Below are 24,998 nucleotides of genomic sequence, written 5' to 3'. Positions count from 1 at the left end.
GGTGGGGGAGACCTCCTCTTTCGACCCCCCCCCCAACCATCATCTAGACCTTTACTGCAATTAATTTGCTAATAGAAAAAATATTAATTTTGTAATGTTACGAAATGCTAACTGTTAATCTGTTAATGTCTATAGGTACTAACAGAAAATATGTAAGAAGTGTATTTCTATCATATTCAGTCGTTAAAATCGATTTTTAGGTAAGATTCATTTTATTAGAATCAAATTAAAGGTTCTCTAATTTTTAACAACTTTATAAAAATATTATGAAAATGAATTGATCAAGTACTTGATTATTTTTAAAATATTTAAATATCGTATAATTTAGATATTCAAAACAAATTATAAAAGAAGTTATTTTATGGACATACTCATGAAAAATTAGTACGTAGTACGTGCGCTATTAAGGGCCCCTTTTTCCCTTTATGTTTGAACTTTTTAAATATATTAATCGTTAGTAAATATTCTTTCAAAATAAAAAAATATAAAGTGGTTCCTCGCGCACTTGGTGGTTTAAAAACCCCATAAAATCCAAATAAGGGTAGTAACTCGTCATTCAGTTTCTTCAAACTTATATTTGTGAATTTTTTTCAGTAAGCTTATAGGTACTTTACTTGAATATGAAAAGTATTATGCCTTTTGAGTAAAAGCTACCATTGTTATGAGTTATTTATGAAAACATCAGTGATTACCAGCTTTCAACGTGGAGTTCGATTCAACTACTTCTAATTTTCAATTCTTCGAAGCCCAAAAAAACTATGCGAAGAAACATACTGAACATACCAAAATTTGAAACGTACTAATCGACACCTTTGCCCAAATAAAACTAATAAATCTTTTCCTATACCTACCTAGGTACGAACAAAAATTTTCCAAAAATACCAGCTCTTTCCAACGGTTTCAAAACTATTATTTCATATTACATAATAACTAAAAAAAGAAACTATTTTAAAACTAAATAGAAAATAGTGATACCTGAAAGCTATGCAATTTTTTATAGGGCAATATTTTTCTAGTAAACGGCTATAAATACGAACTGAAAGTTCAGTTGGGTACCTTGATGCCGCTATTTATAGTTTTTATTGCTTTAGTATGCAAAATCTTCTTATTGACATCATAAATTTCAACATTCTTCACAGATGCATTCTTTTTATGCAACTAGTTTTAGAAATGTGTCTAGGAGTGTAGTTATATTTTGAATACGCATGCGAGCCTAAACTCAGTTAGGTAGAAAGATTCACAAACGCAAATTTTGTGGATTTTTTTCATCATCACGGTAAAGATTGCATTCTGAAAAAAAAACCTGCTGATAACATACTATCATTATTATCTTACTGTTAGTTAAAATTTCCCTTGATATATATGCTAAAGGTTAATAAACAATTTTCATCATGTCACTATACGTATAATAATGGTTTAGCGTAGATTTTTTCGGCTGCTTGCGCATTATTGACTAAAAACACCACTTTTTAGTTAAAGATTGTAGAAAAAAAAACAAAAGAAGTGTGGAATGACGTATAAGCGCCCAATATATCTTTCAGAGGACTAGGTTTTGCAAAATTTTATCCAAGTTGAAGAGGTTTAATCGTATTATCAAATCAAAACTGGAAAAAAAATGTTATTGTTCTGCAACGAAATCGTCAAATTGTAGATACATATCTTGGCTGATAGTGCAACATTCTGAAGTTAGATGGTTAAAACGTATGTTCAAGAAACAGAGAGCTAACTAACGGGCAATATTTCCGATGATACCGTTTTATATCAAAAACAGTAGTCAATTTTGATGTATTTTGTTTGGAACTAAACACCTGCAAAACAATAGGTGGGTTTAAATGTCTATACGTTCTGTATTTACTGTGACCCTAAAGGATTAACGTTTAGAGTATTATTTCAGCAAATGTCGTTGATCAAAATGGAAGTTCTATGCGTCATCGACAGCGTTCAAAAGACGCCGTTAGAACCTTACTATTTGTATATGAACCCACTAACGTTTCGTTACAACTACCCTTTTAGTTTTCTAAAGTCGTATAAAATATAGTCTATGTTGGTGTCTGATTACACGTCTGAGTACACCAACTTTTTCTACCCATGAGTAGGTACACTATGACGTTGAGGCGTAGATACTACACTTTTGAACAGTGTATTACCATCCCTGGTCCGAAACCATGACATATCCATAATATGCAATACACATAGGTATTATACATTAACAAATAAATAATGGAGTGACTGATTTTTGGTATCTAGGAAGTCAGATAATTAACTCATGACGGAAGGAACAGTAGAGATACACATACAAGACAGAGGATAGCGCAGGGTCGGATTGCCTTCAACAAAAGGAAAAGAAGTCACATCCATGCTCATAAAAGGTGAATTTAGAAATTCGAAAAAGGGTTTTTAAAGGTGCATATCTAGATCGCAACGCTGTACGGTGCAAAATATGGACGGTGGTGGCGACGGAAAAGAAATGGTTAGAAGCAATGAGAATACCGTGGATAGAGAAGGTTAGAAGTTAAAATGTATTGGAAAGAATAGGTCACTACGGAAATTAATAAGTAATAGGCGAGATAAATTGGTACGACATCTCTCAGGCATGAAGGGCTAGTCAGAGAGGCAGAAACAAGAGTTAGGAGGAGTAGAGATAGACCTCCATATAGATTAGATTAGTGTTCACAAATAATTAATGATGTGGGATGTTCGAGTTTCAGGGAAATATGAAGATTAGCTCAGGATAGGGAAGGGTGGAGGTCAGTACCCAAACCACCGAGCGGCATGGCCTAGAAGTTTAGACCATTGCTTAGCATTCGGGAGGACGCCGGTTCGATTCCGGGTCCGTCTGCCTTGGTCCAAGTTTTTCTGTTGTTTCTTTGGATCACTTAGGCAAATGCTGGGGCAGTAATATTCCACATATAATCTTTCATTCTCTTCTGTCTTCATTTCGTCCGTCTCATCTTTCTCACCCGAGCCACCATCCACCTATTCCCACGATTCCTGACGTAGTCCGGAGGGACTGCCCGCCCACCAGCATTACTGGCTGGTGGGAATGAAACACCCAAAAGTTTTTTTTTTACCCAACCAGTCTTAGGAATGACGACCTTATGATGATGACGAGCGCCCTGACTTTTGACATCGAGAATTACCAGAATCTAAAGTTTCAGTAGGTTTGACAGAGGGCCATTTTTCGTAAGGATCTAGCGGGGTCTTCTGGAAACCGAGCGGCATGGCCTAGAAGTTTAGACCATTGCTTAGCATTCGGGAGGACGCCGGTTCGATTCCGGGTCCGTCTGCCTTGGTCCAAGTTTTTCCGTGGTTTCCTTGGATAACATAGGCAAATGCTGGGGCAGTAATATTCCACAGATAATTTTTCATTCTCTTCTGTCTTCATGTCGTCCGTCTCAACTTTCTCACCCGAACCACCATTCACCCATTCCCACAATTCCTGAATGTAGGCTGAAGAGGGCCTTCCACCTTACCTTCCGGCTTAGTCCGGAGGGACTGCCCGCCCACCAGCATTACTGGCTGGTGCGAATGAAACACCCAAAAGTTTTTTTTTCTTCTGGAAGGGTACAAGTAGTATTCCATTCCGTTCAATATGCCCAATTTTCAATAAATAACGTATTCTCCTAATTGTATAGGTCAGACTTTCATTTCTTGTACAACTCTGTAATTATTTAAAAAATCAAAGAAACCCAGCAATTTGTTTGTTACAAAATGCTTGTGGTTAGTTCGTTCAACTTCACTGAAACGACGGTCGTATATGTTTTGATTTACTGATATGAGAAATAATCGTTTTCAAAAAGACTTTTAATTTGCAACAGGCCTAATTAAATCAATTAAGGTATTTTAATTGTACATAATTTTGTGTGGTAAGTTTTCCGGTTTTATTCCTTTTTAGAACGGTACGCATATTACACCTAATACTTGACGCGATAAGAAACCAAATTGAACTGCGAAAGAAAGAAAGTACCCACATACGTAAGTATCAGCTAACAAACACTTTATTTATAGCGGCTATAAAACAATTCCGTACGTATCGAAATACTGGCTCGGTTGTTGAATTTTTATTAGACATTAAAACTGGATTTATTCTTAAGGAAATGGCGATGGAGATTTCTTAAATATATCATTTAACAGGAAATATGCGTAAGAATGACCTGTGCAGACGCAGAATGATATGAAGGAAATTTATATGGATCGCTTACATGACTTACTGCATCATAATCAGTTTCATAATCTGGTCAGGAAGGAATCAGAAAGCTTTCTATATATGATATTTGAATAAGCCTGTCATTGATAACTAAAACGTCTATACAAAAGATGCATATAATAAGGAATTTGTTGATTCAGGAAGTAGAAGTCGTAGATCTAAGAAGACGGATTGCCCTCAAACTCCAGTATAATCATAAGTCTTATCTGTTTACAATAATTATGAGGTCATTAATGTTTGACAAGGTCCTTTTCGATTTAAGGATATCAAATTCACTCACCAAATTCAACCTAAGGCGTACGACCTAACTCTGTATGTAACATACATAGTGCGAACATTTAATTCTAGGTTAATGATAGGGTTCTCTTACAAAAATTATTGGACTAATATTAAATTTTGTCAATACATGTTTATTGCACTCATTTTTTGTGACGATCATGGTAATTTTTTTCTCTCCATGTACCTATCCCTTACCATTTCGAAATATGACTAATAATTTTCTAAAAATTAGGAGGGAATCTTGGAGATAAGATTTGATAAAAGTATCCCCAATTAAAACTGTTTTGGTACAGTTTGTAGGTTATGTTGAAATTGACAAACGAACACGAATTCTTATAGTACCTACTTGTTCGTTTCTACCGCGATTTTCCCTTTATACTTAACACTTGTTCTATGATGTATTTCAAAAAAATGATATAGATTCGTAGATGTTAGCATACGGTGATCGAATCTATAATCTTTGCAAGACTCAAATGTCCAACACGATATCATCATACAGACGCGTTTGAATTTCACACATCATGAGTTAATAAAAATCAACTTTAGTAGTATTATACCATATACTGTTACTTCGTTACCTACTAGTACCTATTATATTATACTAAAATGTTACAAACACACCAACTCAACATTCTGCATTTAGATATAAATGCATTTAAATTAGGAAAACATCAAAATGATAAAATCGAAACGTTTAGTAACGCCCATGCATAAACCAAAAACGTTCTTGTCAGTGATGCACATTCTGTTTACGGCTTGATTAATTACTGCGCTTTTGTCAAGTGTTTCTCAACAAATATTGTGTAATAGGTAGCAAGGGAATATGAGATATCTTAACACGTTTTTAATGATTCGATGTTTCGAAAATACCACTTATTCTTTCACAAGTGAATTCATTACGATATAAATTATTATACAATACCACGGGGTGTGCTGCGAATAAAAGGATGATAAATAACTCATAATAAAGTGGTCACTGGTCATCAGTAACTGTAACGCAAGTAAGACTACCTCTTTATTAAGAAAAGAAGAGGCAAACGTCGCTTTCTAGGGCTTTCATACTCGAAGGGCTCAACGGAATTTTATTGTTGTGACAACACTGTTAGTTTGGTTGTCTTTGTTTCGGGGTCTTCTAATATCTCTACGAAATAAGACAAAGTTGCTGACAGAACGCCTAGTTTTACTCAGACAGACGTTGTAGGGAATATCGTAAACATAGAAAAGAAAAGAGATGTCAGGTAGGAATTGCAGCGGACACTAATAAAGAAAAAAGAACAGCACTACATCGATTAATGTGTAACAGAAAGAGATGCAGACAAGTACAATTTCAGCATGTTGCTAGCATCAGGCTTTAAATATTGTTCAAGATTCTCAGGAATTTAGGAAAGCAAAGACGCTTGTTTGAAGATATAATTCCAACCAGGCAGTTACAAAGCCGACCCTGATTTTTGCGTACCTAAACAACCTATAACCGCTGCACCGCTTACTATTATTCAGTTATTTCTTTTTATTTTGTCTGTACTACTCATGAAGTATTTCTTAACTTAACAAGGGCGTCTTCAGAACGCAGAAAATGAAACAAGAAAGAAAATATGTCCATTTTCACAGATAATTTTTTGCGGACTTTGCCAATTTTGGTCATCCCATCAATAACTATCGACTTTAAGTACATACGTGACTATTAGCTGTTTTCCGCGATTCAATTACATCGTAAACCCCCATTTTATCCATTTAGAGGTTTAATTTTGAAAAGGAACGCCTTTGGGGTTCAAATTTGCAATTATCTTTTATATGCATACTGTATACTGTATCTACAGTGTATGTAGGCGATTGGAAAATGGATTGATGTTAAATTTTTAATCACCTCTTCACCCCTTTGGGGATGATATTTTGAAAAATAATTACCTTGGTGATTACGTTATATAAGGAACCTATAAGGAACCTCTGTGAGAAATTTCAAGCTTCTAGACTGAGGAGTTTTGGTTGTGACTTGATCGTTACATCAAAATTTGAACCCTTTTTTAATCCTTTTAGGGGTTGAATTTAAAAAAATACGTTGCTGATGTTCGCCCACGCTCTATTTGGAAAGTCTAGCTAAAATTTAAGACCTCTAGACGCGACTGTGAGTCAGATTTTGGGAACAGGTATCTACCGTCTAGATCATCCTTCAAATTCAATTCACTTCTATTTCTGCTTCGAATATGTGCCCTTTATGTCCTAGAATTTCTTTCGTCTTTCCACCCAAAAAATTATTTTTTTTTGAGTATGTGTTTTCTACTGACTTATGAGTATATTTTAGTCCATTCAGCCATGGTGTTTGCAAAACCTTCGCTTAACCGTAAAACTTATTTAAAACGTTCTGTATGTACAAATGTATATTTAACCGTTTTTTTTTATTCAATGAAGTTTCATTTTCTATTAGAACTCCTATATAACTATTGTACGAGCGTTACATATATTCACAGCTAAATACACACGTAATAGTAGAATTTATCGAAACAGTTGCACGTCTTGTTAGCGCAGTTCGTCCAATGTAACGATTTTGCATGCATGCGTTTACGTTTGTACGCGATTATAAACACGTGTATGTACATTCTCACATACAAACATTTTGTTGTAGATGCATCGATATGAATGAATTCCCAACGAAAGTGCAAGTTGTCGTGTGTCTAGGTTATTCAACGTTCTCAGATCGCTTGCAAACCCACGGTACAATGCATCGTAGTAATTTCACTGTGTGTGACTAATAAATGCTACTTTTACATTTGTGAAATGTAGTGGGTGATTGTTTATACCTAAAACGTATTCAATTTTTACATACGAAGAAGAGAATTCTTAAGTAAAAAAGTTTTCTAATTTTCGACAGTTCGTTATCAGTTTTTTCTGATTGTGAATAGGCTATTTATAAAAAAAAAACTTACCTTGAAAAAGCCTTATATCCAAGGCAAAATGCATTTAAAAAGCTCTTTTACTATATCTGGTTTCAATGCTTCACTTCATTGGTAAAAATATCCAAAATTAGGCGATTTTTCTTTAATAACCAGTGGCGGATTATCCATAAGGCAAAGTAGGCCGATGCCTAGGGGCGCAAGGTTAAAAAGGGGCGCGCGCGGAAGTTTTTAAATCTAAAAAAAGATAAGGAAGTACCTAAGTATTTTGCAAAATATTTGATCGCCAGAGGGGCGCCTATGAGGTGCCAGCCTAGAGCGCTCTCGACACTTAATCTGCCCCTGCTAATAACATCTCAAACAAATAGATTTTAGTGTGGATTGTTCTTCGTTCTGTGTATGAACACGTATTTGTTTCTTTCCGACGTATTGAAGAACTTATAACTTGATTAACAAAATTTTTACAAGTCACTCAAGGACTTCAATCATCCTTAAAATATGCTGCTAGAAACACGAATGCTCCAAATATAAAAAACGCTAGATATTTTGGTGAAATAATGTTAGGTTAGGTTGGTATTGGTTTATATCTAGTTAGACAATTGATCTACAGTAACATACTGAAGTGAGCAGTAAGTAGGGACAGGATAAGGCATTTAAGCAGTCCGGTATGCAATTCGCCACCTTTGCATGTATTGATTGATTAATTTCTTTTTTTTTGTTTATTTTTTCCTTCAGGAGGGGAAATCTTCAAAAGACACCCCTTGAACGGGGGTAGTATCGGATTTGCCGAAGCGCCTACCGACTAAAACCCCTCCTCGAGTAGGGAGATCAACCTGAAGGTTGTTACTCCCAAGGGAAAATTTATTGGGAAGGTTGAGGAGGAGGAGAGGTAAAAGTAGGGAGGGGTAGAGGTAAAAGTGGGGTGGAGAGTGTTTGGGGGGGATTGTGTGGGTGAGAATAGATGTCCCACCACAAAGAATAGGGTGGATAATCGTACTGAAAAGCGAAAGATTAATTTCAATTTAGGGAGTGACTATACAGGCAATAGATCGCCACGGTCAGTTGCCATTAAGGTTCTCATCTCATTAATAAGATCGTAAGTGTGCGGCACGAACGGGGTGACAGCTATCTGAAATCAGCCATCATAATAAAGTCGAACTATACACCGTCTTCCTATAAAACAAACGAATTCATCGCATTTATTTGTCTCTTTTTGAGTGTGACTAATTAATGTGTTTGTTGTCATTATTATTACTACAATTATTGTTATTATTATTACTATTGTTACGTATAAATGTATATGCATAAATGACGAACGTAACGTACATTAAGATGTTACCTGAACTGGGTGAAAATTAGCAAAGATTGTTGTCTAACGTTGCGAATGAAATTATTAATTAAGTAGGCATATAATAGAAAACATTTTTTTTTTCACGTTATTACACAAACGAACGAACAATGACAAGAATTACATCTACAATAAGCAACTATTGTGAAAATGAAGATTTTTATTCGGTGNATTATTACTATTGTTACGTATAAATGTATATGCATAAATGACGAACGTAACGTACATTAAGATGTTACCTGAACTGGGTGAAAATTAGCAAAGATTGTTGTCTAACGTTGCGAATGAAATTATTAATTAAGTAGGCATATAATAGAAAACATTTTTTTTTCACGTTATTATACAAACAAACGAACAATGACAAGAATTACATCTACAATAAGCAACTATTGTGAAAATGAAGATTTTTATTCGGTGCTCATCTTTAATGAGAGAGTTGGCACATAAAATTATTACAAAGAGAAAATAAACTTCCAAAATGAAGAAACATTTCAGATAATTAACTAATATTAGTCTTTTTCTTTTCTACAGTATTAGGTGTAGTAAACACACTTTATTTTTAAACCTTCTTAGTATAATTGGCATGTAACAAGCAAGAAATGCTTACGAAATGTGGGATTATTTTAGCAAATTCATTGTGACATGTGTAATTTAGCTCCTTAGTATGGCTTTTAAAGTTCATTGATTTGATACCAAACGCGACCTTTTCTTTAAGAAAGTAAAGACAATATGGCGTCCCATATCCGCCATATTGATTAGTCTGGCAATTCATTGATGTATTACACAATATTATATCCCGATTTTGGACAATGGACCGTCGCTCGTTGAGAATTTTCATAATTAGTAAAAGGATCATATGTATCTGATTTAGCTCAAACTACTAAGAACTTTTTAAATAATACCGAAAGAAGAACGAACAAATAAAAAGCTTTAAGTTTCTCAGTTAGACAAATAATTAAAAATTTAGACATAAATAAATTAAATGCAAAATAAGAGATATTGTGTGTTTCAAGATTTCTGGTGGAAATCATTAAATGTTTGGAGACCAGAAGAATAGTTTAAGAAATATTCATTAATTTAAATAACACCCTGATATACACGGTATTTCTGAAATAAGTAGCAAGCTTTAGAGGGTGTTAATTAGATGCAATAGGGAATCGCATGGCCAGTAAAGCAGCATGGTTTTAAGGGACAAAAGAAAATGTTAGAAAACTAAACGAAGTTGCAATCCGAAGCCGGCCCTGGGCGTGAATTGGCAAAGTATAGAAAAATTGCAACAACAATTAAGCAACTATATCGATAACTAGATGCAATAGGGAATCGCATGGCGAGTAAAGCAGCGTGGTTATAAGGAACAAAAGAAAATGTTAGAAAACTAAACGAAGTTGCAATCCGAAGCCGGCCCTGGGCGTGAATTAGCAATGTATAGAGAAATTGCGATAACAATTAAACAACTACATCGATAAAAAATGTAAACAGTAACGGTTGTGGAACGGGTTCAAATCCCGACGAGGGTGTGACAACAGCAACAAATTTTCCCTCATTAACCTGAAGTAGTTTGTAGTTTGAATTTTCATATTAATACAAAAGAAATACTCGTGCAACAAGGATGCTGCAGATGATGGATTGCGGCGATGAAACGTATTTCTCCGTGTGATCCTACCAGGGTCGGACTGATCCTTGACCAGTTTTAAATACCTTTTTCTCGAAAACAGTGGACTTTCAGACTACCATACTTACTTAAATTTCTTGGTTTGCAGCACCCTATCACCTTCTACAAGTCTGCTACTTGTTTCAGCAACACTCTGTATGCTGTGACCTGGTCTAATGACAGTTGTGTAAATTTTAAGACGTGACTAGTAAAAAATACGTTTGACATAAAACAAAGATCATTTCGCGTAATCTATCACGTCGTGTAGCTTAAGTGAAAGGCGTCATATCAAGTCAGGGTTGACAAATCCTCTCGAAATAAATAGATTATATGGATAATAGTTAGGTTAGTTTAATTTAAGGACTATTCGACTGCTTCAACATAGTCCTCAATATGTATGAACTCTACTAAGAAATTTTCATTACTTTTTAGAAGAACTATTCTTTTAAGTAAATAGTAGGTACATACTTAGTAATATTCAAACATTAATGTGAAATTAATTCAACTTCCACGCACTACAGATTAGCTCAATTGAATTTCAAATTAATGTTTTAGTATTATTAAATGTTAACCGCTATTAAAAGATTCTTGTAATGTTTTGTATTGATATTACCACACAGGGTACTTAGTATTTATTGAGATAAGCGAATGTCAAATATTAGAGACAGCGGCAACTCTGCTCTTTTGTCGGTAAGACTGGCAAACTGTCTAATATTAAAAAAACGCTTTTACAATTTCCAAATAATTCTCAAAAATGCAACTATGTGACACAGAAAATTTAATAAAAACACCTACAGCTATGTCTGAAAAGATTAAAAAACTTTAGGAATTGCGTTTTACTTTTACATGTATTTAACATGTCCAAAACTTGGCAACGTCGAATGATAAAATTGGGAATGATACTTCATACATTCTTCCTTTAGTTATGGATAAATTTTTCATTTTTAACGACAAGTTTTACTTTCAACCAAACGTTTCAATAATTTTCAATATCTGATTGAAATAATGATAATAATTACGCCTTTTGAATGGATTACGACGTGTTNTAAAATTGGGAATGATACTTCATACATTCTTCCTTTAGTTATGGATAAATTTTTCATTTTTAACGACAAGTTTTACTTTCAACCAAACGTTTCAATAATTTTCAATATCTGATTGAAATAATGATAATAATTACGCCTTTTGAATGGATTACGACGTGTTATTGACCGATTAAATACTTTTGTAATTTATTCAATTTGATACTATTACAATAATATGTTATTGACCGATTAAATACTTTTGTAATTTATTCAATTTGATACTATTACAATAATATCAGTAGGTACTACAATGCAGTAGCTACATAAGTACCTTTATTGTCCTTGAAATAAACGAAATCGTGAGAAAAATGTCCTCGTAATAATAGTTTGTTAGATACAATCGTTTAAAAAAAAAAAAAAAAACAAAAAAGGATACAGAAAAGGGTGAAAGTTACACTTAAGTAGCCGTTACAGTTTTTAAATGCAAAACAGTTCACTACTTTTCAATTTCGTTAGCGTATTTGACATGGTCTGTTTTATTATGTAGTAAAAGACCCGATAACCTTTTGTTAGAGTTAAAAAGGACTGTCATCGCCATGTACCTAAAGCCTTGATATTCACTGCTACATAATAAATAATAAATGGTAAAATTGAAAAAAAGCGACACTTATTAAAATATATAACTTGTTAAAATTAATTTGATAGAACGTCACAAACTTCCGTCCTCTCGACTAGATCGATTCCAATTGTTCCAAAACTGTAAGAGATAAATATCTAAAACCTTATAACAGTAGAAAGAGATTTTAATTTCGCATCGTACGGTATCATTTAATATGGGTCATTCCATTTGAAAAAAAAGTTATTTGTCTTTTAAAAAATTGTTAAAAGTAGGTTTCGATATTTCCGGCTCCGAATAACGTACACATTTTGCCCATAGCAAAAACGATACGGTAATTTGTGGCAAAACGAGCTATCTAAACGCCAAGTTTCTAGACTTTATGGTTTAGATGCTATTTGATCTCATTCAAACAGCTGAAATCTAATTTTCTTTTCAAAAATAGTTAAATATCTCAAAAACTACTGCAGGCAACTATAAAGAAAGTCGCCTAAAAATTACTAAAAAGTAACCAAAAATGTAAAAATATACAGGGTACTTCATTTAAAATAAGGAAGTTAGGTAGCGTCCAGAAGAAATGGAGTACCCTGTATGACAGAAAATATTTTCTGTATATGCTCCATATGGTTCCAAACCACATTTATAAAATATTTTTTTTTATTAAAAACATAACAAACCAATGTATAATAAAATATCATTTAACATGGACATAGAATTCTCTCTGCCATGAAGACTTAACAAAACATTATATTGAAAACCGAGTTTTCTCACTTTAACTCGAAAGTTAAAATGATTTTTCTACCGTTTCCAGTTAAAATGAAAATTGACTTTCTGATTTCTCTTCTGTTCACCTATACTAATCTTATTTAGATAGTAGCTAATAAAAACCGAACTATAGATTCCATTCAGACATAATAATTACTACCTGTTTTACCTGATTATTAATTATTTAGATCATGATCAAAATTTTGTAAAAAGCATGAGAAAGCCATGCTGGTAGTTTATCTGACATCGAAAACTAAACGAAGTTGCAATCCGAAGCCGGCCCTGGGCGTGAATTAGCAATGTATAGAGAAATTGCGATAACAATTAAACAACTACATCGATANAAATTTATATAATTAATTAAATCATCAGATTCTAGATGGGAACATTCAGTAAAAATAAAATAAAGCAAATACTAATCAAATCGATTTTCAAACAAAATTTCATCAAACAAAAGAATCAAAATCAAATATTGTCTAAACATCGTATCATAAATAATGTTTGCAGTAAGTCTAGAATACTCGTTATTCTATTGTTTTTAATATCTAATAAAACTTGTTATTGTTCGGTACATAAAGGGTCCGACGAATCCTATGCAATAATTTCCAATTGAAGAGAAATGATGAAATTCAATTCGGTTGCGCTGTTTTGTTGTGGTAATGTGAACTTGTTTACTAGCGTGTGACGTCACACGTGTCATGTGACCAACGCCTTTACAAAAATATCGTTTTTGGCGGGATTTTTAAAATTTGAACTTTTATTGATAATACAGTAAATCTCCCGAAAATATCATTATAGTGTTATTATTATTTAGTAAGGAATAATCTACACCAATTTCCAAAAATTAGTCTGTCTGCCCGTCCTTCTGATATATCGACTTGGAATTTACTATTGTTATGTACAGAAATTCTTACGTCAAATTTTTGGGTTGGTGTAAATTCCGTCCGAAACACACTAACGATCTTTTATAACAGGGATCGGCAAGTAATTTTGAGTGGGATCCGAATGTTTTCGAAAATTTTCATGAAGGACTAGAGAAAAACATATTCCTCCCTCCAAACAATCATAAGGGTGACGTTTAAAGCTCAAGCATACTTTGTTATCAACAGAAAAGTATGTTTTAAATAGTTTGAGTTATTTACTTTCAAAAAATTTTTGTTTTTCTTTTGGCAGTCCAGTTTTTGCTCTTCCGCGGTCTGGATCTGGACCGCATGCCGCTAGTTATCGACCCTTGTTCTAGAAGTACGCAAATAGACAAAAGGTTGTCGTTTTAATCTACAACAAGCCTGTTATCCAAAAATTCAATCACTTGCTCTTTCCACTGAATATAGAACAAAATCAGATGTAGCATGTTTTACTTAAGTGTTTTTTGTTGGACTCTTCTCTTATCTTAAACATAACGATGTTGTTCATATTTTCACTGACTATTTTGGCACTTCTTCTAGAAGAGAGAATGATTTTTGTGATTCTATACTAGAAATTTATACATATGAGGACGCAGTTTCTCCTTGCGAAATACGGACAGAGTTTTAAATGGTTGATGATTGAGAAAAAGATGAGAGGGATGAAATCAAGATAGAAGAGAAGTGAGCGACTACGGTAGTCGGACTCACTATTGATCCACAGTTCTCTCAACTGCTAAGCAGTGGTCCAGATTTCTCGGTATGACCGCTGCAATTCTTACCTGACATCTCTTTTCCATGTTTATAATATTCCCTTCAAAGTCTGTCGTGAGTAAAAGTAGGCGTTCTGTTACCAACCTAGCTCTATTGTAGTTGTAGTAAGTTGAAAGAAGAACGTAAATGCGACAGTTTTATTGCTGACTATGTCAATTTTGAACGTCGCAACTATGTATCGATTTTCTAGAGGTGCAAGAGCGTTTATAACTCAGTTAGAAGCCTAATTACAATTTTCATACTTCTGTTCTAGTTTTACAAGCTATAACTACTACGTTTTGTAAAGGAAGTCCGTCGTTCTTGTGAAACATTTCTAATTAGTTTTTTCTTTAACATAGATACTTTGTTAAGTGGAACTTTAAAAAGTAGGGGGTAGGTAGCAAAATGCTACGTAAACATACACACAATACGACCTTAAAAACGAAAAGTCTGCCCATAATCTCCAAATCTTCTCTTATACCTTATACACTTGATAATTGTTTCAGATGCTATTATAACCGTCATACCGTATGTAAGAGAAATACAAAGATGTAAAAATGTGGAAATTAAATGACTACCATAAATAAGAATTTAAACANGTCTGCCCATAATCTCCAAATCTTCTCTTATACCTTATACCCTTGATAATTGTTTCTGACACTTCTTCAGATGCTATTATAACCGTCATACCGTATGTAAGAGAAATACAAAGATGTAAAAATGTGGAAATTAAATGACTACCATAAATAAGAATTTAAACAGAACGTTGTACATTTCGTTTTATTAAACCTTTTTGGCTTATAAAGGTGCTGTTTCATTATAAAAAATAAATAAAATTAACTCCAAAGGAGGTGCAGTCCTGCAGTACCTTGTACCTACCCAATGGTGAAACTGCCTGTCTGAGTACCATGTACTGTTATTGAAAATTATGTAGAGTCATTTTTTTACAAACATTATGTCCTTATTGAGCAACAATTTGCAGCGGTCAGTCTGATTGTTATGACACTGCGAGTAACGGAGAAAGTTGCAAAATCCTCACACCTGAATATAATCATTAATAATATCGGCACAACACACAACAGACAATCTTGTACAAATTTCAAAAGTCATTCTCAAGATAAATAAATAAAAATTTCGATTTCGATAATTCGAGTGAATTAATGTTTACCCAAATGAAGGATCGCTTTTAGAAAGGTATTTTGTTAGAAGAAAGTAGTTTGAAATTAATCAACCGTAGAAGTTTTAATTAATATTTAGTCAAACCCATAATAAAAGCTAGTGGCTCTTGACTGTTTTGTGTGGGAGGTCATAGCGGCAATTCCAATTAAAAACGAACGCAGACTTTGCAAATATCAAAGCGCTCATCAAGTGTGTAACCGTGTAAACTAAAGTCCGAGTCATCTAAAGTGGCGGCTCATGCAATAAAACTGTCAAAAATAGACCGCCTTTGTTTATGCCTAAGTGAAATAACAATTTTATGGTAGTTCTCAAACGAAACACGTTTTATATTCTATTGTTTCATCATCATAAGGTCGTCAGTCCTAAGACTGGTTGGACACGCACCTCCACTCTTTCCTATTCTGAGTTTTGCATTCCCCTAAAACTAGAACAACCCATATCCTTAACTATTTGCTAACAGTAATCTAATCTAGGTCTACCTCTACCCCTTCTAATCTCCGCTTCTGCCATCTAATATGTCTCGGACTAGACCTTCATGCCTAAGAAGGTGTCCTACCAACCTACCTCGCCTATTTTTTATTGACTTCCATAGAGTCCTCTGTTCTCCTATTCTTTCTAATACTTCTTCATTTCTAACCTTCTCTAACCACGGTCGTATCAGGCGTTTTGATCCCCCGACAAAATGTCCCTAGACAAAATATCCCCGTGACAAAATATCTCGAGAGTAAATATCACCGAACAAAAGTCCCGATAAAGTATCGCACCGATACTCCAATAAATAATATAACGATAAGGTGGCATGGTGCAAGTTTGACCGGGTTAGGTTAGGTTGCGCTGGATTGACTTGGGTTGGATTGTATTATGTATGATCATGTGAGGTGTGGTTGGTAAGGAAGGGAACGTACGGCAAGGTAGCATGGTGCAAATTTGACAGGGTTGGGTTAGGTTAGGTTGAATAAAAAATTGGAAAAAATTTCTTATAGCGATTTTTAGGGTGGGGGGGATATTTTGTCTAGGGATATTTAGTCTGGGGATATATTGTCACGGGCACAGTTTGTCACGGGGATATTTTGTCCGGGGATATTTTGTCGGGGATATTTTGTCCGGTGATATTATGTCGGGGGATGAAAAATCATGGAACCATCCACGGTATCCTCATCATTCATGTAACACCACATTTCGAACGCTTCTAACCTTTTCTTTTCCGCCACTGTCCATGTTTCGCACCCGTACACCGCCGTGCTCCAAACATACACCTTTAACCTTTTTCGAATTTCTAAATTAACCTTTCCGGAGCATAGAAGTGACTTCTTTTTATTGAAAGCGACTCTACCCNCGAGTAACGGAGAAAGTTACAAAATCCTCACACCTGAATATAATCATTAATAATATCGGCACAACACACAACAGACAATCTTGTACAAATTTCAAAAGTCATTCTCAAGATAAATAAATAAAAATTTCGATTTCGATAATTCGAGTGAATTAATGTTTACTCAAATGAAGGATCGCTTTTAGAAAGGTATTTTGTTAGAAGAAAGTAGTTTGAAATTAATCAACAGTAGAAGTTTTAATTAATATTTAGTCAAACCCATAATAAAAGCTAGTGGCTCTTGACTGTTTTGTGTGGGAGGTCATAGAGGCAATTCCAATTAAAAACGAACGCAGACTTTGTAAATATCAAAGCGCTCATCAAGTGTGTAACCGGGTAAACTAAACTCTGAGTCATTTAAAGTGGCGGCTCATGCAATAAAACTGTCAACAATAGACCGCCTTTGCTTATGCCTAAGTGAAATTACAACTTTATGGTACTTCTCAAACGAAATACGTTTTATATTCTATTGTTTCATCATCATAAGGTCGTCAGTCCTAAGACTGGTTGGACACGCACCTCCACTCTTTCCTATTCTGAGCTTTACATTCCCCTAAAACTAGAACAACCCATATCCTTAACTATTTGCTAACAGTAATCTAATCTAGGTCTACCTCTACCCCTCCTCATCTTCGCTTCTGCCATCTAATATGTCTCGGACTAGACCTTCATGCCTAAGAAGGTGTCCTACCAGCCTATCTCGCCTATTTCTTACTGACTTCCATAGACTCCTCTGTTCTCCTATTCTTTCTAATACTCCTTCATTTCTGCACTACTCTGTGTTATCGAAATATGGAAGGTGTGCATAGGTAGAGCAATATTTCAGTTGAATTTAAGGTACAAAGATAAACTCAGTATCTAAGGGTTATCGTCCCTTAACATTGCCAATGAATAAGCCATTCGACATGTTTATAAATCATCTGGAAATTTTGATACCTCAGCCGCCACTTTAGATGGCTCAAAGTTTATACAGAGAAATTCAAAACCCCTTTCGAGTATAAGTGTTTATTTATTGTTTAAATATGATCAAAAAATTATAAAAAGCATAAAACTATTTTTGAATAGATAGCTTTGGGATCTGTCAAATGAGAAAAAATATGGAAAAAATTAATTTCTAATGTCGTACAGTTCATTAATTATTTTTGTAGGATTTCGTCAAGTTTATCAATTGAAATTTCTCCTTCGTTGCGGAAAATGGAAGCAAAATGTTTTGATAAAGTTTGTGTAACTCTTAATTAAATTTCCAGATGTTATATATGCAATTTCGAGAACGGTTTCATTACCATTATTCTACAGCATAGATTAAAAAAAGAGAATAAGGCAAGTAAGGATTCTGCGGTTGGATGACATCTTCATCATCATATCAAAAGGTCGTCAGCCCTAAGACTGGTTGAATACGCACCTTTACTTTTTCCTGAGCTAATCTTTTTATTTCCCTAAAACTAGAACAATCCCACATCCTTAAGTATCTCTGAGCAGTATTCAAATCTAAGTCTACCTCTACTCCTCTTAGCTCCTGTTTCTGTTTCTAATATGTCTTTCATTAACCCTTCGTGTCCTAATACTAACCTATCTCTTATTGATTTTCATACCCTGTACTCTTATTTTCTCTAATACCTCCTCATTTTTAACCTTCTCTATCAACGGTATGCCTATCATTTACCTGTAAACACAACATTTTGAATGGTTTTAACCTTTTCTTTTCCACCGCGCCCACCGTCCAGAGTCGTGAGTCCAGACATACACGTTTAACAATTTTTTTTGAATTTCTAAATTAACCATTCCAGAGCACAGAAGTGTTTTCTTTTTGTTAAAGGCGACTCAATCCTATCTTTATATAGACTCTTTCCCTACTTCTTCATTTTTTTCATATCAGTAGTTTTGTTTTACTTTTATTATTTTTTTTATTTAATACTTTATATCTTACTAATATAATATTGCCACCATAAGTACATTTGACGTGGATAATTTTTTAAATCAGATGTTTCTAAATACGTAGTACTAAATTTGACAGCATCTAAAGGTTCATTTTCGGATTTACTTTTTCCAAATTTTATAATACGGGCGCCGTTACAAACGCTATCATTTTTGACAAAATTTCTATCCCGAGGCTTATGCCAGTCCAATCACATTATATTATGCTCAGTGCCGAGGTTTTAGACTTCATGGCGCCCCTGGGAAATTCATTGATAGCACCTTTTATAATGCCGGAGTTGTCGAAGTTTGGAAAATAACTATCAATTTATTTATTAAACTAGCCGTACCCGTCCAAATTTGAACAGTGGGTACCGTTATTGACGGAGCTTAGGACTTTCATATTAATTTTAGCGGAGTTTATAATCTACCCTTTAAATGTCTAGCATTGAAAATGTAGTGGTTATAACATCTTATTCGAATATCCAGATGTATATGCAACCAACTTTACACTCGAATATGAGTATTTGAAGCCGTCCAGTTTTTTGCAATGTTTAGTCAAAATAAGCGTTTTTTAATTAATGATTATTTTATTAAAAGAAAATATTATACAAAGCAGACTTCTGCAACTTCTGTAGTGAAGTGTACTGCTGACAATAAATGTTGTTTGGCGCAGCTTGGGGATCGGTGCCCCGGGCGCCGTCGGACCAGCCCTGCCTCTCTAAAGCCGGCACTGATTTTGTCAATACTAATTATTGTCGTTAAGGTTTCTCTCATTTGACAGATTCCAAAGCTATCTATTCAAAAGGAGTTTTGCTTCGGCCCTGTCTGCAGCGACACACAGAGACATTTATTCTGAAAATTAATGAATCGACAAGCCGTTGTGTACCTAATTGCTCCCTACTGTCACTGTTTAAGTCCTGACGTATGAGGTATCTATAGACATAATATCGATAATAACCTTTATTAAGCGTCTAGGCAATTGGAACTGTACAAAACAGTTTTCTTTTGTTGTAAACGTGCAAATTCAAGGTAACATTGTTATTAGATAATACATGTAACAGTATTACGAAATTGAGGTGATTTTTTTGAAATTAAAATATTTGTTAAACTGTCCCTTAAAATGTACAAGGTTTGTAGGATTGGTCACTAATAGATATGTAGAATTTGAACAATTTTCAGTATTTGTAAGTAGCGAAAATAATTAGTGAATGGATTTATACCGCTTTAATTAAGAATCCAGGGCCGTATCTGCATTTAGAACTTTTTAAAACAGATCAAATGCCACAACTGTCTTTAAAAATAATCTTACCGGCATTTATCAACGCAATTGACCGGAATTGCGTGCTTTCAATGATTGACAAATTGTTTATTATCTCTTGTAGAAATTCATTCATCTATTAACATTACAGGTTTGGTAGGTACACACATTGGTATAATAGTAACGGTTAATGTTGGTTACAGAATGTTATGAAAAATTAGTTTTATTAGTTAAATAACTGCATCTATGTGGAAAACTATAAAACATTATNACATTATTTTATTAATTTCATCCTAATTTTTTATGTAACATTTTATTGAAAGATCTGAATTTTCTATGCTCTTTTTATGCTACTATTTCCAACGTTTCGGCCAAAAGTATGAGCGTTTTTGCAAGGTAAATTGTACGGTTAACAAATATGACGTCAGTAACCAATTTTTTTATAACATCATTTACATAGTACATCCATAACTTCATAATATTAGTAATTGTTATATCATATATCAACCTCTGCCTAATAAATATTTTAAAAAGGTATTGATATAAGTATGTTTATAATAACAATAACCGATCATATCGAGCGACGTGGGCCGGACGTTTAAATTAGTATGTAAATAGTTCGTCCATCACAGAAATCGAGTTTTTCCACTTTTTCCGTGTATGTTTTAAAATTTTCGCCAAAGTCAGTTCCAAAAACGAACAATCCTTTACTTTTGTTCTATAAGACAGTGCCTCAGTAAATTAATTTTACCCACTACTGTTAACATTAAATTGATGAGGAAAAATATCACCTCCTTGTACCTTAAAGACAGAGTGCTGGTGTGTAAAACCAGGAGCCCGGCTACAATTTCCATATAAGGGATTGACAGCAGCAACCATTTTCCCTCATTAATTTTCTGTTATCTGTAGCGAGTAAAATTAATTTAAAAATTAATTTATTAATACATTGAATCAACACTACAAAAATTTCAAACTATCACAAGACATTGCTTCTTCCCATATTTTATGATTCTAGGTCAACAGGAAGTAGACACTCTGTAGGTTTTGATTCATTTCATCATCATCATAGCTCGTCCTGATTGGACACGTACCTCCACTCTTTCCTATCCTGAAGCTAAACTTCGCATTTCCCAAAAACTAGAACAACCCGCATCCCTATTTGTGAACAGTAAACCTAGGTTACCCTCTACCCCTCCTATCACCTGTTTCTGCCTCTAATATGACTGACTAGACCTTCATGCCTGAGAAGGTATCCTACTAACCTATCTCGCCAATTTTTTATTGACTTCCATAGAGTCCTCTGTTCTCCTATTCTTTCTATTACCTCTTCATTTCTAACCTTCTCTATCCACGGTATCCTCATCATTCGCCTATAACACCAAATTTCTAAGGCTTTTAATCTTTTCTTTTCGCACCCGTACAACGCCGAGGTCCTTCTAAATTAATCGTTCGCAAGCATATAAGTGACTTCTTTTTGTTAAAGTCTACACGACCCTGCGCTATCCTCTGCTTTATATCCCTACCACTCCTTCCGTCCTGACTTATCTGACTTCCTAGATATCTAAAATCAGCCACTTCTTCTAATTTTTCGTCTCCTATCTCTATATTCGCTCTTTCCGTACTTTTTCTTCCCTTGCATACCAGTATTTTAGTTTTACTTTTATTTATTTTCATATAGTACTGATCTGTCGGTACCGCTTCCGTTTTATTTAAAGCTATCTCTAGGTCCTCCTTGCTAGATACAAATACTGCTATATCATCTGCAAATCTAAGCATACTAATGTTTTGCCCCTGTATATCTATCCCTACAGTTGTACTGTCTTTAAATTGACTTAGCGGTTTGATTTTTTGACTACCCCAAGGGATTGTAACCCCGAGTATTGGTATTAATTTCAACTTGATACCTTCACACGTTTCTGAGAAAAAGGAGTTTGTTTGACAGGCAGACTGATAGAACTGTGATCCTATGAGGGTTCCTTTATTCCTTTTGAGGTATGGAACCCTAAAATAAGGACTATATTATTAACTTTCTAGGCATACTTCTGTACGTATCAAGAAAATGTGTTAGGTACTTGACATTAGCGTTTTTTGAAATTTTATTTTGTTTTATTACTTAGAACAGGATGTTGGTGTCTGTTTGTCGTCTAAGAACATTAAATTTTAAATAAAATTCACATAAAAGTTACTAAATCAATGCGGAAATAATCTAGGGCGTGTTTGTTGGACGCATTGTGGTTAAAACGTTTTAAATTAAATAAATCCCGATCTAATTTATTGGTACATACACATATAATAAATAATTGGAGTTACTCGACCTCGACATTTTCAATTATGCTACTACTTATGGAAAAATATACAAAAACGGGAGCTTTGTTTAAAATAAATAATTAATAAACGTTTAGTCAATTTAAATATGCAGAAAGGTCAAAAGTACAACATTTTTTGCATATTCAACTTCTTTTTTTAATAGGTAGATGTATAAATAAAACTAAACATTGCATATTTAAACATTGAAAATATTTAGAAAAATAAACTTAAGAAAAGACCAGGTAGATAATGAGTTATAGAACTGATTAATTGTAAGATAAATTTTAAGACAAAAGATAGCGATAGCTTAACTCCAAGTGAGTGTGTCAAAAGCACAATCTTTAATAAAAGACAGAAAACGTAACTGACCGCTGCGCGATGAGTTACTGCGCATCGTTTTCATCAATTGCCACTTGTCAAACACAAAATATCTCCTTGACTACGCGTCAAATCGGATGCGTACTGTCTTACTGCGCAGCGGACCATCGAGAATAACTTAATGACGCTCTCACGGTCCCTATGTAGTTTTAAGTCCCATCTTTAGTTTTTTTGACGCCCTCCACCTCTATTCATGACATAGATACATTAAAAATTATAATTTATTTTCCTCATATTATCCCCAAATATACATTAAAAAGGTATATCTGTTTTATTTCTCTGAAAGTATTTTAATAGATATATTAAGCTGTGCATGTTATGTAAGCTGTTGCACTTTTGGAAGTAAACGTCCTTTTAGACGGGGTTATAAATTAAAGGTTGTCTAATAATTTTGTTTATTTTGGCATTTACAGTTTTAAGATCAAGTATTTGGAAGATTCCAAGGTTGACAACTTTCAAGTATGCTCTGCATATTCTTGTTGAGATGCTATCTGTCTATTTAAAATTTTGATATTTATCTTCATGAGTGATCCTCTAATAAACATTATATTATATTTGTACTTCAAAAACGTGGTGTACCTGAACATTGTATAACGAAAAACTCACAGGCCCGCTGCTAGCCGCCCGAGCGCCGCCCAAATCTAGGAAAAATCCCTGGGAAAAGATCGGAAAAAACGTCGGAAAAAATTTTCATCGGAAAAAAAGCCCAACTAAAATATGGCCCCTTGTAAAAACTAGATGTTAGTTATAACTTTTACTACTATTTAATGAGCAAATGGCGCAATTCGCCGAGTGATTAACTGACAGAGAAATCTCACTCTCACATAATAAATTTGTAGTGATAAAAAAAATAAATCAAAGACTGTATCAATGTGAGCCTTATTGAAAAAAAAAAACGGACAGACAGACCCACGAGTGATCGTATAAGTGTTCCGTTTTCCATTCGGATGTACGGAACCCATACTTTACGATGAGGCAGAAGTAGAAACTTCTTCCCTATTTTGCGCATGGCACCCCCTCTTGTACGATTGAAATTTTAATAATTTAATAACTCATATTAAATACGAATATCGAAAATCCTGATAATATAATTTTTATTGGAGACAAAGAACAAACGTTTAAGAAGCGAAACTAAAAAAAAATTATAGAAATATCCTTTACAAGATCTAGCTCAGTTGTTATTTTATTTATACATACAGATCTGCTGTTATTTTACTTTTTATTGGATGATGTTTCGACATTAAAATGAAACTAGTGTAATATAAGTAGAAGTTATCTATTATTACACCAATTTCACGATTGTAGGTCAAAAGCATATTTTTTCTAGGTGTGCTTACAAACTTTTTCGGACCATCATCATCTAACTAAAAGTGGAACATCTTTTTTAAAGTATCAAGGATATACATAATATTGTAACCAGCAACAGGTATATTACATTAGCAAATATCATCTGCTCGATGAGCCGGTCGTCTTATTTATTTAATTTGCTAACATTGACAGTGGCGTTTTCAAAACACATTTCGTAACATCAAACGGGCCAAAAAGGAAATCAGTTACCTACAACATTTTTTTCACATTAGCTCATTCTACTTTCTTTCTATTAAAAAGTAATCCAATGTGACGCATAACGAGTCGAGTCGATTTTGTTGTGAAATGTTACAATATGAACCATACAAATAAATAAATTTGTAAAATTTATTGTTTTACTTAGAGACATATATAAATAGGGTAAGATATACTGACGAATGGATTAAAAAAAATGAGACCAAAAAGACACAATTTCAATATATATAGAAAATACTACAAATGGCGTGGTGAGCATACGTAATCTTAAAATGTAGCATCGTACTACAGATGGCGCTCACCACACCATTTGTAGTATTTTCTAAAACGCACTGTTAAGACAGAATATAAAAGTTGTCTGTGTTCTATCGGAGCTGCCTGCGACGCGCTGATGAGATCCAGAAAGATCGAAATCGCGATCCGCGTCTGGCAGTTTCGACAAAATACAGACCACTTCCAATTATTTTATTCGATTAAGCTAACGTGCCTTTCACGTTGGGGTTGGCTACGCCGGGATTCGTTTTCAGCAAGTAGATATCCACACAAGTGGACCTTGTTGGAGCATACGTAATCCTAAAATGTAGCATCGT

General features: G+C 34.1%; 1 protein-coding gene across 1 annotated transcript in view; it reads right to left on the bottom strand.

The window, feature by feature from the left end:
• LOC108739671 (trichohyalin-like) overlaps positions 1 to 24,998 on the bottom strand; it is a 135,353-nt gene that overhangs the window by 39,553 nt on the left and 70,802 nt on the right. The window lies entirely within an intron of this gene.

The sequence above is a fragment of the Agrilus planipennis genome, unplaced genomic scaffold, assembly GCF_000699045.2.
Source record: "Agrilus planipennis isolate EAB-ADULT unplaced genomic scaffold, Apla_2.0 scaffold249, whole genome shotgun sequence".
NCBI classification, from domain to species: Eukaryota; Metazoa; Arthropoda; class Insecta; order Coleoptera; family Buprestidae; genus Agrilus; species Agrilus planipennis.
This window is presented reverse-complemented; position numbering and strand designations above follow the sequence as displayed.